Source organism: Triturus cristatus, chromosome 9 (assembly GCF_964204655.1).
Source record: "Triturus cristatus chromosome 9, aTriCri1.1, whole genome shotgun sequence".
Classification (NCBI taxonomy): Eukaryota; Metazoa; Chordata; class Amphibia; order Caudata; family Salamandridae; genus Triturus; species Triturus cristatus.
Genome location: NC_140592.1, coordinates 193,918,177 through 193,937,651, shown reverse-complemented (window position 1 = coordinate 193,937,651; position 19,475 = coordinate 193,918,177).

The window sequence follows — 19,475 nt, the reverse complement described above, 5'->3', positions numbered from 1 at the left end:
CAACACAAACATTTTCAGAAGAGACCATTGAATAGGGATTGATCCCTAATTGACACTTCACCATAAGTTGAAATCTGTTAAGCAAGAGAGGATGAGAAATAGGACATAGCAATATTAGTTTGAGAAAACAGAAACCGGGCATCATGGTAGTTGTAGTCATTACAAAGGCAACTCCCCAAGACTTGCAAGATGGTTAGTGGAACATACCTGTGGAAAATATGCAGTGAAATGGCCCAGACACTTACAATATGGCTCACATATGGGTAATGGGTTATTTGGTTTTGTAACACTTACAGACACCATACATTCATGTGACATGTAATGAAAATTGACTTCTGCAATCTTAGATGCAACACAGTGCATTCACATAGTATCTAAATTATCTTAAACTGGTTGTTTGATGTTTCTATGTTACGAAAATATGTACAGAACACATTTACAATAGCTAACTTAAGAGCAAGAAGGACATTGAGGTTTAATGGGAGTTTGTAAAGTATAACGTAACAGACTCCACTCCACCAGGTAGTCCTGTAAAGCAGTCAGGATGTAGAATCTGCAAGATCTTCTACTCCCAAGGAAGGAGTTGTAAGGAGTTCCTGGGAGAACAACCACCAGTTTTGTTGCCCTCCAGATGATGCTTGGAGGCCAAGGAAGGCATCCGGAGGTCATTCCACCTCTTCTAAATGTCCTCCTTATGGGAGTACTGATGCTGTGCGTTTTCATCGCTTCGTGTGATTGTATTGACATAGTCTTATTATCATGCATTATATTAATCTACAATACCACAAATTGGATTGAACTACCTGGAGACAAATCTGAGAGCTAAATTCAGAGGAAAATGGTGATTATAAGGAGAATCATATGGTTGATAGTAGTGCAAAGCAGACATTTTTCTGCACCAGAAGAGTAGGTGTTGTGTTAAAGCACCACATTGTTTCCAAACAATATACCTCAGAGTAGCAAGGTTATGGCATCCCCAACACTGTCCTGCTCATCACCAATCTACAGAATGTGAATGAGAACTAATAGGTCATACTGGTAAATGTCCAGGATCATGTTTGAGAACTCCACTCAGTTATTGTACAGCTTCAGAAAATACATCTACCTGTGAAAGATTAAGGCCATAAGTATTAGGAGGAGAGGGAACAGGGTTAGCATCAGATTAGGGTCTTCTAGAAATGTCTGGATTCACGAGGCATGTTATAACAAGCTCTGCAACTTTTAATCAAGTGATCAATTGACAAGCAGTGGACAACAAATCTGATATCCATATTCAATATCCAAATTGGACTGCCTGGAATGCCTTTAGCCAGATCCTCAATGATCCTAATACTGGAATCACAGCTGTCATCTCATCCAGATCTTGTACAGAAAAGTAAGAAAAATTGGTTAAACTCAGATGCACTGTCGACCATACACACAAACATTCAAAGTGATTTTGAAAGGGGTTTGAGGACAATGATAAAGGAAAGTATTACATCAGGAGTCTTCTCGGGTAGGAAGTAGATTAGAATCTTTTCTGATGTGTTCTGGACCTCCTTGTGTTAGTGGTAGGCTAGAAATGGGGCGTATGTCATATTGTTTTGGATGCATGAAACAATTTAATAAAATTACATTATTTTAGAGACATGTATGACTTTGGGAGTGGACAGCTTGCAGGCGGTCAGTATTTCAGTTTCATTATTACATTATGGTGTATCATTTGGCCATATAAAAAGAAAATTTTGATCAAATTGTCCCTGATGAATCTTTATAAACTATCCCCATGCTATGAAGGGTATTTTTGATTCTATTGTTGTGTTTTTGGTTAGACAAGGGCAAAAGAAATTGATTGTATTACTGTAGAACATGCAACACATGGGTGATATTTGCACACCTTGTACATGATATAAAGCAATTTACTTTCATTGGCGAGGATGCACCACATCTTGATTTTTGTTTCCTGGATGCACAATGTGGCATGTGGTTTATGTGGCATATGTGCAGTATCTATTGAAAACCAAGTTATTGATGTTGGTATGAATGGTAAGGGAAAGATATTTTTAGAAACTTTAGGAAGCCATATCCTCTGTAAATAATGTCTGCTCACAATGTCTGGAATGTAGGCAGATAATAGTTATATCAAAAAACCTGGGAGTCAGGCACACATATGGACGAAGGTGATACCTAAATGAGATCACGTACATAATATTTTTGTTGACGAACACCTGGTCTCTAGCTATTGGTGGCATGAGCTAGAAGAGCATGCAGTCAGGGCATCCATAATATTTCAACAATTGACAATGTCAAAGATGCAGCATTGTACTGAATGTTTATCAATTTATGAGGACTATATTGTGACAAAGTAGTGCTGAATCACCAATGGTGGCATTGCTTATCTAATGTTTACATTTGGATTAAATAGTAATTTAACTTATGCAGTACCATAGTATATATCTTTAACTCTCAGAAACGTTAACAAAACACCCTTGCATGATGATGTAATCAGATATGTCATCAGTGATGTCATCAATGATGTGATCAATGAGGTCATCAGTGATGTCACGGACCAGTTCATGAGTAATGTAATATGAAAGGTCATAAGCAGTGCATTGCGGTGACGTAAGTTATAGTTAGCTCAGGTAACTATAGCTTCAGAATTTCAATGGTTTTGTGAGTGAAACCTGAGCCTAACTAGAATGTCTGACCTTTATTTTTCCTCTTCCTGCTCATTTCTGACCGCTATTTTGCCTTTTTCAGCTCATTGCTGACCTTTATTCTTCCTCTTTCTACTTATTTCTGACCTTTATTCAGCCTCTTTCTGCTAGTTTCTCAACTTCATCTTACCTCTTTCCAGTCATTGCTAACCTTTATTTTGTTTCTTTCTGCTCATTTCAGACCTTTAGTGTCTCTTTCTCCTCGTTTCTCACCTTTATCTGGCCTTAATTTGCTTGTTGCTGACCTTTATTCTGCCTGTTTCTGTTTGTTTCTCTGCATTATTTAGCCTCTTTCTGCTCTTTTCCCCAGGGACCGTTAAGGGAACCTCAAGGCCCCTGTGGTCCCTGATTGCTCCCCGCCTCCTGCAGGACCTGGATTTGCTCTCACAGACAGGAGCTGCTAACATGCAGTTCCCTGTCTGTGAGAGCAATCATTTAATATTTTTCTCTGCCTGCTTAACAGCGGGCAGGGAAACAGACAAAGCGTCTGCTTCCAGCAAGCAAGAGCATTTTGTCAGCTCCCGTTTGCTGGGAGCGGAGTGTTTGCTCAGATTTGGCGGGAGCTGTCTAAGCTCCCGCCAAGTCACAGCACACAGCTATGTCCCAGAATAGGGCACCCCAAGATATAGCAAGAGCTGTCCCTGGGTGGGTGGTAGTCCCAGGGGCATTGTTAGCCATATGGCCCCCCCTCCTTTCACTTTCATTGGCCTGCCCCGGTAATGTGGTGGTCCCTGGGGTTGAGAACGGCCCAAGAGGTGGGCTGCATTGCCCTCTTCCTTTTTTAAAAGAAAAGAAAGTCCTGGGGGTTAGAGGTTTCTAGGGTTCAGTGGAGTCCACACAGCCACCCCTATGCATTTTATTTTAAGCGCCGGTCGGGGTAGTGGTCCCTAGGGCTCAGTGGTCCATGAGGCCCCCCAAGCAGTGTTTGTGTAGCCCCTGGGAGGTGGTGGTCCCTGAGCCCCGAGGATGTCTGCTGGGCGCCCTGCTTCTTATTACAATTAGCCCCTGGGAGCTGGTGGTCCCCATGACATTTTTAAGCCCTTGGAGCGGGGCTCTGTGTGCCCTCCTTCATTTGTTTATTAATCTCTGAATGCCCCCAGGATCTAGCCCACCCGGGGGCTACAATTAAAATAAATGTGCTTGTTCACTGCAATATTCGCTAATATTTCACTGTGAATTCAAAACCAAAAATGTTTTTATGCCAAGACCAAGGCTTGGGGGCAGTGTATTCCTACCATGCCCCCTTTTCTTATTTTCCTTTTTTTTGTGGGACTCAGCTGATGCCATGTCCCAAGATGGCTGTCAACACTTCCTGGTTGAAGTGTTGGCAGCTAATCAGAGCACTGCATTTCACTGCACAAGCTTGTTATTATTTGCGAATTACCCGCGGACACAGGTATCCTAATTCAGTTTTCCTTAAACTTCTCGCCAACTACTGAACAGATTTACAAAAAATAATGGCAAGCATGATCTTTGTTACCAAATCTGTTTTCTGCCAAATTCGGTGTAATTCCGTCCAGCAGTTCAGGCTGTAGTCAAGTTCAAAGCTCCTATGAGAATTCACATGGGAAACACACTGTTTTGCCCCCCCCCCCTTTTCTCGGCCCCCACTTGACAGATCACCCCGAAACTTTCCATGCACAACAATATTTCCTGGGGCTCTTTCTTTGGAACATTCAGTGAGATTCCCCAAATGGCACCAATGATATCGGCAACTAAAAAAACACTTTTGCTATGGAAACTTGGTCCTAACTGTAAATGCCTACTGGCAACCGCCAGTGAGTAATACGGGAACTGATGCAGCTTATATGGTTACAATAGTGTGAATTGCATTGTCCACATGTTTAGAGTGCTACCAATAAAGTTACCACCTGTTCATAGGGGACACAAAGCTTGATTCTCTTTTCTATGCAATTTCCTTTGTGATGTCGGGTATTAACAAAACATTTCCAGAATGTATTAATTTGTTTAGCAACACCATTTAGATCCAGAGTAAAGATTAAAACTCTGATGTGAGACAACATGATTGCTTTACATTACCGAATGGGGGTAGAAAGCATACTGAGAGAAGAGATGCTGAAATAAAGCTCTACTTCTCCTGCGTTTGTCAAAATGTGCAAAGGGATTTAACTACCCCAACACAGATGGGTGTATATGGGAAGCTTTGGTTCAATTCAACAAACTGAAGATTCAAGAGTGCAGCTAACTTACCCTAGGCAAACATAAAACCCACAGCTAGGGGCTGTATGGTAGCAATGATAGGTATGAGCAGCAGGGACAATTGCAGAGTAATACGTAAGCAAATGTACCAAGTGAGCAGAGAAGCAGGGGGATGTGTATGTGATGATACTCTTTTGAGTGATTGAGGGCGGAAGGGGTTAGTATTTTTTTACAAGTATTTAGTCATTGTCATGAAGGATTATCTGCTTCATCTTTTTACTTCTTTTTCATAATAGGATGCTATTTTTGCGTTTTTCCTTTTTTCCAAAAGTTCCATATGAGCATGCCAAAAAAGAGTGCGCCCTTTCAATCTTGACGCCTCTGTGGCTTTATTAAGGGTAAATGTTTTCACAAGGAAGAGTAGGATAAATGTACAAGAGTAAAAAGTAATTTTATAAGGTAAGAAAAAACATCTGAGCCAAAGTGTGACTTATTGAAAAAGGTACAGGAGTGAAGCAGCACTAGGAAGTTAATGTAAGTAAAACGTAAAACATATGGTATTTTCCTAACATAATGCCCACTAATTGCTAGATTATGATCTTAAACATACTTTGAAAATTGGCAACATTAATAGAGCACATTACTGCCTAGTAAAACAATCTAACTATTGTAAAGAGATCCTTAGCCTTTATCAGTTCTCACCTTTGCTCAGGAATATGGAAAGCAGCATTGATTTCACACAATTTTCAACACTCAATTTTAACATAAGCCATTTTGGCCACATACCTGCTCAAACTTAATTACATTAAAACATGGGTTGTAAATGGCTGGAGGGTGAAAATTGTGATTCATTTGACTTTAAACCACAATTAATAAAATAGGAAATACAAATACCTCTTATGCTGCTTTGGGTTTACACTAATTAGTAATCTTGTATTTCACTAAAAGGATGCAGATCTTTACATGGGCCTCATAAATGTATTTCAGATTTAAAGAAAGTTAACAGTCACTTAAGCACAGTAGTATGTAAGAAAGAAGAATAGAAGTAAGGAGTGAAAAGTCGCAATTCGCCTGCAAGGGTTTTGGGACTTTCTGGCACATGCATCAACGTAGGCTTTGCGATTCCTTAATTGCGATTATTAAGGAATCGCAATTAAGGAATTGCAAAAGCCTATGCATGTAGGAATCACTATAAAAGTAGCGATTCCAACACATTCCTTAATTGCTACTCGCAAATTGCGACTCACAATTAAGGAATGCCGTCCCATTCATTCCTTTGTGCCTCCAGGCCCATAGGAATGAATTGGAGGTATCATGAGCAATTTGCGAGTACCAGTAGATACTCGCAAATTGCTCGTGCAATTTCATGGGTGCAAGGTTGTCAAAATGATACCCTATGGCCCCCCTAAAATTGATCTGTGCACATATGTTGCACACACACATGCTCTAAGGACATGTGTGTGCGCAACATGAAACTTTGAAAAATGCAGAAAAGTGCATTTTCAAAGTTTTTGCAAATTACCATGAAGTTCAACTTCATGGTAATTTGCTCCCCCTATTAGCAAAATCGCTAATTTTTTTACTTTAATGCATTGCATTGCATTGTATTTAAGGAATCTCATTTTGGGATTCCTTAAATGCAATCGCAATTTAAGTAATCGCAATTTAGAGATTCCTTAAATTGCGATTTTTGCATTTGGGATGATGCATCCCAAATGCAAAAATTCCGGTTGCAAAGGGGCATATTCTGAGAATCTGCCCGTTTGCGACCGGTTTTTCCTTTGATGCATGTGCCTGTTTATATTTTAGTGCTGTAGTTCTGACTTCTGCAGCCAGGGTGAATATTGGGAAGAAACAGCAGGTACGCATGTTTTAAAGCCACAATACTTGTAGTTCCCTAGCAGTCTCCAAAATTGAGCCTGCTACACAAACAGAAAATTCAGGGGTGTGGCAGGGAATGCTCTGTAGTACTGCTTATTGTGTAGATATGGAACTTCTTTTGGTTCTGGATCAATACCTGAGTATTGCGTTGTTTCTGTTGCACAGTTCAGAGGTCATTATTTTGTTATCAAACTCTTCCCCTGCATTTCGAATGGAAGGCACAGCCTGCTCATAAAACAAGCCCCAAACGTAGTATTTTTTTCCACAAAGCAGCTCAGCAAGCAAAGTTCTTTCACTGCATTGTGCCATGGGGAAAACAAAAAAAATTGCCTTATCTAGTGTGATATGGAATATCTTCGCTTTCCCCAGCACTTGCACACTTTTAGCTGCCATGGACCAAGGCACACACACTTATGCCAATGTTGGAAGGGCTTGTGTGTTATCTAATGCATAGGTTTGTTTTGCAAGGGGATTCTTCCAGTCCAAAATTCGTCAACACTTTTCCTAAATTGTGCATGTGCTGTATAGTGCAGCACTCAGGCATGGTTGGAAAAATAAGGAGCAATGAAAAAAAAAATTCTCGTTATGCCTGGCTACGTATGTTAGTAGATACGATTTTGCATTACAACCCATGTGTGGCTGCATGGAAAAGTCCATGTACCACCCAAGGAACATCCCCTTGGTGAAAAGTAGTGCAAAGTAGCGCATAGCACAACTTTGTATTACTTTGGGATTTTTGCAATGCAAATTCTGGTCTGCTTTGGATAGAAAATACCATCCCAAAACTTTGTGCCAGATTTGCTTCACAAAAGTGAGACAAACCCTGCTCCAGGTTTTAGCAAATCTGGGACAGAATGTGGTACAGAAGTTGTTGTGCAGACCTGGAAATTGCACTCTTCTAACAAGCTATGAAAATATCATTGACTCTTTGAAGCAATTTCCATGAATGCAAAAATGGTACCGGCAAGTCACCCATCACTACAGGATGAAGGATTAGCGCCCATCTCTCTTTCTGTGAGTTTGTGTCTTTCTTCCAGTGTGTAAGCATCACACAAAGCCTTCTAGTGTTAATTATATATAAATATCTGATTCGCATAATAACAGATTACAGAGACATGACTTGCAGCTGCAATTTATGTTCAGCCTAAACAGAGGGAGACCTACCTGCCAAAGGTAGTCATGATTTGCCCACTCAATTACACAGATAAACGTGTTTTTATATTTGGGAAAATTATTTTAAAAACACCACCAGTTTGGTGTTACATTAATCGTTTCTAATTTCAGTTTTGCTCAAAGTGTTGCTCAACGACGGTTTATAAAACATTTTCAGAATTGTATTATATATATCACACGAGTTCATACATTGTAGATAATATTGTTTGTGTAAAAGCAGGTTTCCAGTGCAAAGAGCGTTATCATATAGGAAACATGACAAGCGAATACAATCAACGTCTATACAAGCCTCCTTTGGTGAGGGAAGGATATTTGTCTGTTCTCTTTAATTTCCTCTGTTGCCATTAAAAATGCTAAAGGCGGCAGAGATTAATTGAAAAACCTCATCAACGACGAAGTGCTTGGTACTTAGAGACCCAGACTCACTCTTGCAGAAACACAGAGCGCGCGGGTCGGTCTTCTAGATAAAGTTAATGCTGTGTCAATGGCCAACATGAGTGGTGCTGACCTCTGGAAATGCTGTCGCGACTTGAGGGGGAGGCTTAAGGAAGAGCTAATGGAGCAGCACTAGCACAGCCAGAGTACACGCAGAGGATCAGAACTTAAGATTGCTTTCCTATCCACAGAGCTAAGGGTCATTCACGGGCCGCGCGCTGGAAGCGCATCTCAGCTGGAGGAAGGCGCGCCGCCGTAAGGCGCAAATGACGCAGAACGTCTGCACGAAGTTCGGTCTGCTTTTGCCCATTAACTTTGAACATCTCTGAACTCTTTCACTGTGTGTTCAAGCGTGGCTTGTACCCCGGCTTGTCTTTTCTGCAGATCTGTAACTTTCCCACTAAAACTGGAAGATGTGTCCGTAGCCTCAACGGACATCGAACTAAACCCTCTGCAATAATTAATGCTCTTGTGTATCGTAATTACATTCTTGACATTTGCATCAACATCTATTCGTGTCTTTTTTCTAACTATTTAATTACAAATGATAACTGGAATTAATTTAATGCGCACGTCCGCCGTTTCTAAACGCTGTACATCACAATATTGTATTTATCCATAAAACGTTTTTGCTACTGTCGTTTTCCACATTTATCTCTGTTATGAATGATCAATTTACGATAAGTGAAGGTTGATTTTGCGCTACACGGCGTTATACAATACAACAGTTTTTATTCTTACCATTTTGGTAAATACACATATGCTTTTACATAATTATGATATTGTTCAAACCCTGGAAAAATACAAAATCTGATTTCTAATTCTCGTGGAGAACTTGCTGTATTGTGAGGTCTTGAAACTGGGGGGCATGTTTATCAAATAGTCAATTAGCGCAGCAAGCCACCTCGCTGCACTGCGCGGCAGTGAAAGGGCAGGAATGCAGCATATTTAACATTATACAGCGCATTCTTGTCTTTTCCCAGCCCTGGCACACAATGCGCTGCCTAACGCCAACGTAGGCGCCCGTGCACCATCACGCAAGGTTGCCTGTGTTGTAAGCAGTAGTGTTTTTCTGCAGGTAGTGACACCTTCCTCCACAAAAACATTCCCCTGAGGCGTTTTCCTCTTTCTGTGTGTGCTGTAGAATGCGGCACCCATAGAAAAAGGAATAAACTAGGAGAAATAGACATATTCCCCTCGTTACACCTCACTTGGGGAGGTGTAGCAGTTTTTTCGCATTCCCAGGTCTACCACTTATGGTAATCTGGGAATGCATCAAAATCTATGGATGTTGTGTGGGAACACCCATGCACCAGCCATGGAACGCCTCCCTGGGGCAGAGTAAAGCAACACAGCAATTTGTGCTGCATTGTGTTACTCCAGATTCATCAAGCCTCTCAGGGGACCGGCAAGGTTGATGAGTCGCACATAGTAGTTGCGTCGCGTTTGCACCCCAATGCGCTATGCAATTACTTGATAAATATGGCCATGAATCATGAAAGTGTAAGTTAGCTCACATTGCACACTGGTATGGGAAAAATCCACTTTTTGACTTGAGAGAATATAGCTATCTTTGTGCCAACATCTGATTTTTTACTCTTTAAAGGTTGGAAAAACGCGAAGGGGGAACAAATTTTTACTCACCTGAGTCCTGCTGGTGCTGCTGGTGCTCCGCGGCGGTTCCTTTGCCATTGCTGCCGTCACTGCATCGCCCCGGCGTGGGCAGACTACATTTCCCAGGCGCCCTAGCATCCCACACACGTCACCCAAGCGCCCGGAAGCGCTTAAAAGAATGCCGCTCCTTTGGTGGAGCGGGAAGGTTGGAAAAACGCGAAGGGGGAACGAATTTTTACTCACCTGAGTCCTGCTGGTGCTGCTGGTGCTCCGCGGCGGTTCCTTTGCCATTGCTGCCGTCACTGCATCGCCCCGGCGTGGGCAGACTACATTTCCCAGGCGCCCTAGCGTCCCACACACGTCACCCAAGCGCCCGGAAGCGCTTAAAAGAACGCCGCTCCTTCCGCGTGGCGGGACGCGCGCGGGCGGGCGCCGGCGGGCGCCGGACGAAGCCCGGACAAAGGGCGGGCCCTCTACGGCCCTCATCGGCAGGAGGAGGCAGGGGCAGGGCCAGAAATGCTACAGGATTCATCTCCGATATCATTCCTCAAGTAAGCCTAGCCTATATAAGATCTTACGTACTGTCGTTCATGCGTTCTTCCCTAATATTTGTTATATTATAAGCCATGCCTAAAAAACTTGTTGGAGCTCAACAAAACAAGATTAACAATTATCTTGTTCAGACTGTACAGAAGATTAATATGCAAAGGAGGGAGTCATTGGGGCTGAGCCAATCTCCTGATTTGCTTTGTCTGTCCCCACCTAGTCTTGTCACTACTTTGACTGATGAAATTATCACGCAAGATGTTTACAGTGCAGCCACGATTGCTGACATTGCTTCCCAAGTCATACCTGACACTCCGGACAATGTAACCCCGGCTTCTGAGGGCTTGCCCGTTGAGGGCAATGCAGATAACTACAATGATATTGATTCTGATCAAGACACACAGTCTCAGGTCTCTGTTCTAGACCAATCTTCTATAGGTCATGCAGTCAGACCTAAGCGACAATGTACAAAGATTCCTCTAAAGCGGGGTGGTTTACGCTCAGGGACAAAACGGAAGAGGGCTAATACCCCAAAATGCATACAAACGACTCACGCTGAGGATCATCCTATCAGTTCTATTGAAGAAGTCCTTCTCGATAAAATTGCAGATCTTATTGAGACTAAAATCAACATCATTGTTAAACCTCTTATATCCAAGATTGATAAATTGCAAGCAGAGGTTAAGAAGCTGGATGGTCACCAAAATACAGTTGCAAGTGGCATTGAAAATATAACTACGTTAGTTACTCTTTTGGGCAATAATTCTAGGGGAGTTGTCGCCGGAAGCGATTTGGGTGTTGGAGAAGGAACTGAACTGCTTGGGGAGAACCCATCGCCATCAACCTTGACTGCTATTATTGAGGGCTCTTCGCTACTATGTCCTCCAACAAACCCAACCCCTTCGGCTAATATTCCCCCAGTGCAAACACAAGTACAAGCCCAAACTTTCACCACGGATCCTCTGCAATTTATTGTTGAAGCCACACCTGTGGTTCTAGTCCTCGCAAATGTCCCTCCGCTGGAAAGAGGCACGGTGGAAAGTTCTAATTCACTGTGTAGCAAAGCCCTACATTGGCTAACTAGTAATATGCGGCTAGCTCCAGGGGGACAGCATCATCTAGTAAGTGTAATTAAATCAGCAACTAGGGTTCCCTGGCTGGGAAATCGGCCCAAAAAATTTAAAGGTGACTGTGTGGCTGTGAGCTTTTCAAATCAATACGTTCTTCCCAATATCCTTGCAAACATCTTTCCTCCCCAACGAAGACAAGGCACCGTGGTCCCCCTCACTTTGAAATTCTTTTATGGGGAACAGCGGAACGTATCCATCCCAAGGACTCCTGCCCCAGGGTGGAATACCAATTGGGATTTTCACTCCAGATGGGGACAAGACTTAAGGAACAACGCACCAGTTCACCGTCATCAACCCTTTATGCTCAATCCTGTTACACAGCCCTTAGAACTGTTTAACCGCTTTGCGTCACTATCTCTTATGGACCAAAATGATTGACTTTTGCCAAGTCAAGCCAATGACGTAGAGGGTCCACACCCTGCTTCTGGTTTGTCAGCTCAGTCCTCCGCAGGCGCTAGGGCCTGCAGAATTATGAGCTGGAACATTGCTGGGCTTAGAACCAAATTTAAAGATAAAATCTGGTTGGATAAAATCAGGAATTATGATATTCTTGCTTTTCAGGAAACTTGGGAAACGCTAGATTGCTTGGCCTTAGACGGCTATTCTCATTTTTTTGTACCTGCAGTCCCCAGTAAAGCAGGAAGAGCAAGGGGTGGGTTGGCTGTATACATTTCACTTGACGTCAAAGGTAAACCTAGACATATTAAGTCTAAATCTAAAAATTGCTTAGTGGTTGAGTTGACTTCATCAAATTGTAACTCTATTTTACTCGTTAATTTTATAATTCCCCGACCAGTCAATTTCCTAACGAGCACTTGCTATCCCTAGAGGATCTCTTATCCACTCATATTGAGAACAGTTGCTACGGGTACGAGGTGATCCTTATGGGAGATTTTAACATTCATCCTTGCCAGGCAGGTTGTCAGAGGGAAACTGAGAAATTTCTTTCTTATTCCTCCTCTCCGCATTTTGAACACACACCAAGCGGAGAGGTTTTGGAATCGCTCTTGGCTACCCTCAACCTTCATGAATCATGTACCTGCTCAAATGATTTGAGGCTACCGACATATGTGGGTAATGATTCTGGCACAATTATTGATTATATTTTTGTATCTTTAAGAGTTCTACCTGAAATACTTGTTTATAAGGTAGAAACTTCAGTTTTTAGTGATCACAATCCTGTGATTTTAGAGGTTTTAGCTCAAGGAGTCCTGGGAAATAGGAAGATGGACACACTGTGTGCGACAGATCTTGTGCTAAGAGATCAAAACCGGAGGCTCAAATGGGACCAAGTTACCCCAATAATCTTTTTACAGGAAACCATGGCCAAAGTCGCCGGCGAAATTGCCATCTGTCTAGACAATAAAAACCCGAGTGTCACTATGGTCGAGGCCTTTAGTGTTATTTGCCATCAAGTCAACTTAGATTTGACTGTAAAGGCAAAGTTTAATAAACCAAAGGGTCCCAAATGGTTTGACACAAACTGTTCTAAGGCCCATTCAACTCTTCTTAAGGCCCTAAAGCGTAAACCTAGAGACAGAGTGCTGATAGCGTTATTGAGGAAACAATATAACCTAGCTATCAGGAAGAGGAAATCTGAGATAAAAGACGAGGCCTGGAATGATTTGTTACTGCCCGAGATACAGAAAGATAGTGCTAAATTTTGGGCAGTTATAAATCACCCATATTTTGTGGGATTAGATAATCAGAGAGCTGACTGCATTATCCCAGATGAACAGTGGGTGACACATTTTAGCAATATTTATAGTCAAACTTACACCACTACAGAATGCGAAACACCTCTACCAAAACCGTTAACTTACATCTCTCCCTTTACTCAGGAAGAGGTGAAACAAGCAATTAAAGACACACTCTGTAAAAAGGCACCGGGGCCAGATGGGGTCCCTGCAGACTTTTTTAAGAGCGCTCCTGAACTTAGCTCAAAAATTTTAACTAATATTTTTAATGCCACAAGGGAATTTATTTTCCCCCCTAGTTGGGCAAATTCGATCATTGTGCCAATCTTCAAGAAAGGACAGAGGACAGACCCGGCTTGTTATAGGCCAATCTCTCTTATTGACTCGAGTGTTAAAATCCTGGGGAGAGTCCTCTTAAGTAGATTGACCCTGATTTTAGAAAGTAAGGGTATTTTATCTAACGCACAATATGGCTTTAGAGCCAATAGAGGAACCTTAGATCAGTGCCTAAACCTAGAATTAATTTTAAATAAATATGTAGTCGCCAGGGGTGGTTCATTGTACATGGCCTTTATGGACCTCTCCTCAGCTTTTGACCTGGTCAACAGGTCAAGGCTGTGGGGGATCCTTTTGGCCATGGGCCTTGACCCCCCTTTGGTCGATTACTTAGCTGAGCTACATAAGGATCTTATGACTTCAGTTAGAGTCACTAGGGAAGGAAGATGTACTTGTCATTTTAGGTCAGAGAGGGGGGTCAGGCAAGGGTGTATACTTGCCCCCCTCCTCTTCACCCTATATATTAATGACCTTGAGGCAGTAATGTCAACATCACATAGTGACATCCCGCGTGCAGGTGAGACAAAGATTCCTGTCCTCCTGTACGCGGATGACGCTGTTCTTTTAGCACGCTCTGGAGTTGCGTTGAACAAACTTCTTTTATCTTTCGGAGTTTTCATGTCATCACTGGACATGAAAATTAATACAGAAAAATCACACGTAATGATTGCTGGATCCGCAGGTAGGAAAAAAAAGTCGCTAACATTTTACTGTGCGGGGAAGGAGGTTAAGAGAGTCCCTTCTTTTCCATACCTAGGTGTGACTTTTGATGAAAAGGGTACTTGGGGTCCCCAGCTTTTGGTCAAAAGCAGCGCTGTTGCTAGAGCGGCCGCAGGGCTGCTAGGTTTCGCTAAAAAACTGGGCGTCCGTCCCATGGAAAGCATAATTAAAGTTTATAAAGCAAAATGTTTGTCAGTCGCCCAGTATGGCTCTGTCATCTGGGGATATACTAGCTCTGCGAAAATACAGAACGTAGAAAACAAATTCTTGAGATCTCTGCTTTCTGTTCCCCAATCAACCCCGACCTTTGCATTGCATACAGAGGTAGGCTTGGGCTACATATCTGACACTCTAAAACTAGCCCCAGTGATTGGCTGGTTAAAAACCTGGCTTAACCAGGAGCTTACACTAAATCATATCATTTTAAAAGATTGTTTAGCCCTGGACAGAGCCCTTAACATCCCATGGGTAAGATACGTGAAAACCCAGCTTATTTTAGCAGGCCGCCCGGACCTCTTCTCATCTCCAGATGGAATAACCCATGAAGATCTAAAATCAGTCAAAAATACTCTGACAAATTTATATGCCCTGGAGAGGGAAGCAATAGAGCTAAAAAAAAACATGGTAAGGAAACACTGTATGCTTTCCTCTGTTCCTGGAATGGAACCATATCTCTTTTTGGTAACAAATCCTTACCATCGCTTTCTCTTAACGAGATTTCGCTTTGATTTAATTCATTTTATACTGGGCAATTTTAGAACCTGGACTAGACCTGATGACGCTGAACCATGTGACTGCGATCATTTTTCAACACAGGACACGATGCATTTCATCATGTTTTGCGGTCATTATATTGAGATCAGAAAAAGATATTTGCTCCCTATTTTACTTAATCAGGGCTTTATTCAGGTAAAACCAGCCCTGTTGTTTTTGAAACTTCTTCCTAACATGAAAGTAGCTTTTTCAGTCGCTAGCTTTCTAGTTGCAGGAGCACGTTTAAATAAGCATCGCACAAGGCACAGGCACTTTATCTTTGAAAAATGAATTTCCTCTTTTTTCACTTTTTTTTTTTTTCAATGAGTTGTGTTTTAACAAACCCTTCTTTTTATCTCTTTTAAATATTTATGTATGTCTTATTGTAAAATTTAGTGTTTTTTGTGATAATTGTTTGCAAAATTTTGTGATCTGATGAAATGGTGATATGTATTTTTGCTCGTTCTTTTATGATTTTTAATAATCGAATAAAGATAATTGACTGACTGACTGACTGACTACTCTTTACATGCTGTCTGTTTTCATCAGAGTAAACCTTGAAGCCATCAAGGAAGCATTGAAAAAAACATGTTGAGTTAATGCACCTGTTGCATAATAGTGTTTGTGTTGCCTCAAATGTTTAGCTTTACCTTAAGCATTTTACATATCATAATCTTATGTCCAAGGAAGAGCCAGGGAAGTAACACAGGCCCCTGCAGCCCACTCGGGGCTGAGCACCCCTTACTCTTCAGAGGACCACCATTCAGTCGAAGGTCTATTCATTTCTGTAAGATGTGAGAGTCTATGGGGCCCCACACTGCATTGGAAAGGGGGCCCCATCATGTTGTGTACCATCGCTGGGATCAGAAGACCCATTTAGTGTGGATATGTTTCTATCCCTATGAATATTTCGCCCTTAATGTCCTGCACTTATACAAATATTCAAGTATTCTGCTCATGAGGTCCATTTGAAAAGAGAGTATCAAAATTAGATTGTGATATCAAGGTGTGAAATTGCCTAATGTTAGGGCCTTGCCTGCCCAGCAGGCCTAGCTGTGTGTTAATTGCTCTCTTTATTTTCCTCTCCAAGTTGTGTGTGTTTTGGGGGGATGTGGGTGACAGTGTCCTCGCATTTATCATGAACACTTCAGTGATGAAGAGGGACATGTGTGTGTTTCCAGTGCTGATGCTGCTGTTTGAAGTCCAACATAGGAACTGGCACATTCCACTAGGAAACCCAAGACTCATGTACAGACACCATCCCACAAGCATTATAGCACCAAAACCCCACTTCCTGTTTATTTAGAACAGTATACCAATTGTTGCTAAGTCTCTGAGTTTTCATTTTTTACACATTTGAAGAGTTTGAGTTGACCAGATATGGAAACTAAAAGCATCAAGTCATTAAATTAGTTAATGTTTGATAGATATGGTATTCATTCCTGTATTTTCCAAAATCACAAGTATCTTTTAGAGTGCATACTAAACAATATATGGAAAGAATGACAAATGCAGATCTGAAAAGTGCCCAAGTAAAACTGGACAATACATATTAAACAGAAAATATTTTTACAGGTCTTATTATTTGTAAAACACATTTCTAAAAAATTGTAAAAGCAAAATGCAGAAGAAGACTCCACAAAAAGACATAAAACGTTTTGAATTAACATCAAATTCACACATAGACTGCCTAAACCCTATACACTTGTATGTACTACTAGCTTGGGGCCTGATTCAACATTTGATGGATGATAATCAATCCTTCATGGTAGAAGAGGACATTACCCCCGCCATCCTGATGGACTAACTCTGTCAAATTTAGAGATGACTGCTGGGCCAGCATTCTCTTTTGGATTGGAGTCATAATATATAATGTGAATTCCCTAAAATATGCACTTACTACAATATTTGTGAGATTGAAGGTAGAAACGTGCACAAACTCTAAATCAGGCCACTTGTCCTAAATATACTGCATAGTCTATAGTGAATAACATTATTGTTTCAATTAATAATTTCAGCACTGCATCTTGACTGACCCAAATTAATCAATTTTGCTCCGTAGGTTTATAATAAAACGATGTATGTGAAGAAACATCCTAATTTATAACAGTGAAACCCTCCACATGTAAAGCAATCAAGTTACTGCCAAATATGGTCAATGCCATATTCACATAGTGCACAACCCTGATGCCCGCGAAACCAGAAAATAACTTTTTTTAGTGGAGAAAGTCAAACTTAACCCTAATGATGTCACCTATTATAGTATCCCACCTCCCCTTCTTCTGCAAAACCATTGAGAGGGGATTCACAAAGAAGCAACATAAAAAATCAAGATTAACTCCTTCCTTTAGGACTCTTCTGGATTTAGACCTTAGTGAATCATAGAGAGGGCACCACCAGCCTTTAGGTGGATGGAACCCTCTTCATCACCAATATTTGTGATCTGTGTCACCCTATCCTTTTGGATCTTTCTGCAGCATTCTCTACAGTCAGTCAATTAGGCCTACTCAACATCCTGACTCTACATATGGTCTTCGACTGCACAGTCCTCAAATTGTTCTCTTCCTACCTCCAGCACACAGGGGAACTAGTCCAAATGAATTTCTCAAAGCTAGAGAGCATTCCATCGACTGGCACATGCCAGAGGCTCCATCCTTTCAACTTTCATCATTCATCTCAACATAAATTAAGTGGACATAACACTTACTGGCAAGAATATTAAATTTCAGCTCTATACATATGACAAGGAGCTCTACCTAAGGATCTCATCTGTCAGTGAAACTGACACCCTACGTAAGTGACTCTCCACCATCTGTACCTTGTTGATAAAGCTTGTTGTTGAAGCTGAACCTCCTGGAAATATGGATAAATGACAATAAACAAACACAAACACAAAAAAGTTGCCCTGCATTGAACCTTAATGAGTTTGGTGCCTCAATTCAACAACAGTGCCATGTCCCTTGAATTACAGATCTGATGTACCCTTTATTTTATGTCCTGCATCGCTTAGAACACAGAGAGTGCACAATTCACAAACTGCATTTTGTAGTATATAAAGTAGTACTACAGTAGTATGACTTACTTCAAAATGCAATTCACAAACCTAAAGGACGAGACCTCAACCTTTGCCTGTGCTATCATTTTTTGTACAGAGATCTCCGCTCTGGTGGTGCTTTCCTCACACATAAGTATACCATTCTGTTGTAAATGTGGCAGGGACCAGGGGAAGTGATGGAAAATGGATAATAATTACCAATAAATGGGTGGAAGTATGAGAAACTTAAGGAGTTGTTTTGGAGGAACATTATTATGCAAAACATACATCCTCAAAAGAGTAGGTTTACTGCAAGTCACAAAATGCACTTCTAAAGTTAATACACACCTAATGGTGTCAAACCAGACTTAAATGTACTCGAGCCAAGACACACATGGTGAACCACTGGTACAGCAACACACTCCTGTGGAAAACTATAAAGGCAGGAAAAAAGCTAACAAACCATTGGAATTAATGCTTCATTAATTACATTATGAATATATAGGTGTGAGTGTTGAGGAACTTCGATTTCCGATCGCGATCGAATCGACCCGCCATTTTGTGCTCCGCCACCATTTTGTGTTGCCATCACTCAGGCAGCACGGCGAACAAAGTCTATTCTGCTTTTTCTGCAGCTTCATGTCCAAAATAGCCCTTCTGCCTCTATTTGCAAAGCTGGTGTTAGGACTGGCCGAATACACTAACCCCTGTCTGGTTTTTCTAATCCCCGTCTCAACTATCTGTTGGTTCACACTACTCTTCTCTGACTTTATCTTATCGTCTGGCCTTCACTGTCCTCTGCTAGCATTCTCTCGTTTCACAACTGTCCTCCAACACACACAGACGTATCTCGCCACCTGCAAGTTTGTTACGAATCCGTTAATGAACTAGTTTGAGGGAGGGGTGACCAACACAGTTGGAGGAGAGGTTTCTTCGAGTCATCTGACACTTTTGTTTTCAAATCTCTCCTATTAGTTCTGTCTTGTTTTCCAACTTTCCTTATTGGCTCTTTCTTGTATGTGCTGGGTGTATACCTGGTTAATGTATATGTTACCTATGTGGTATAAAAGTTTGTGCGCCACAGAGTGAAGTGGCAGTCTCCTGAGAACCTACTTTGTGTACTTCTGGGACAACTGTACTAGCTGCAGCTAATAAATCTGAATCTTTTACGCCGACAGAGTGTCCCGTGTCTCTGTGTAGCTGAGCAGGAGAACCCAGGAGATTAAGGCGTACCCTGCGCCGCCAGGTCCAAAAGGTTCTGGTTCTTTAGTGTGTGTGAGAGAGAAAAATAAGTATAGTT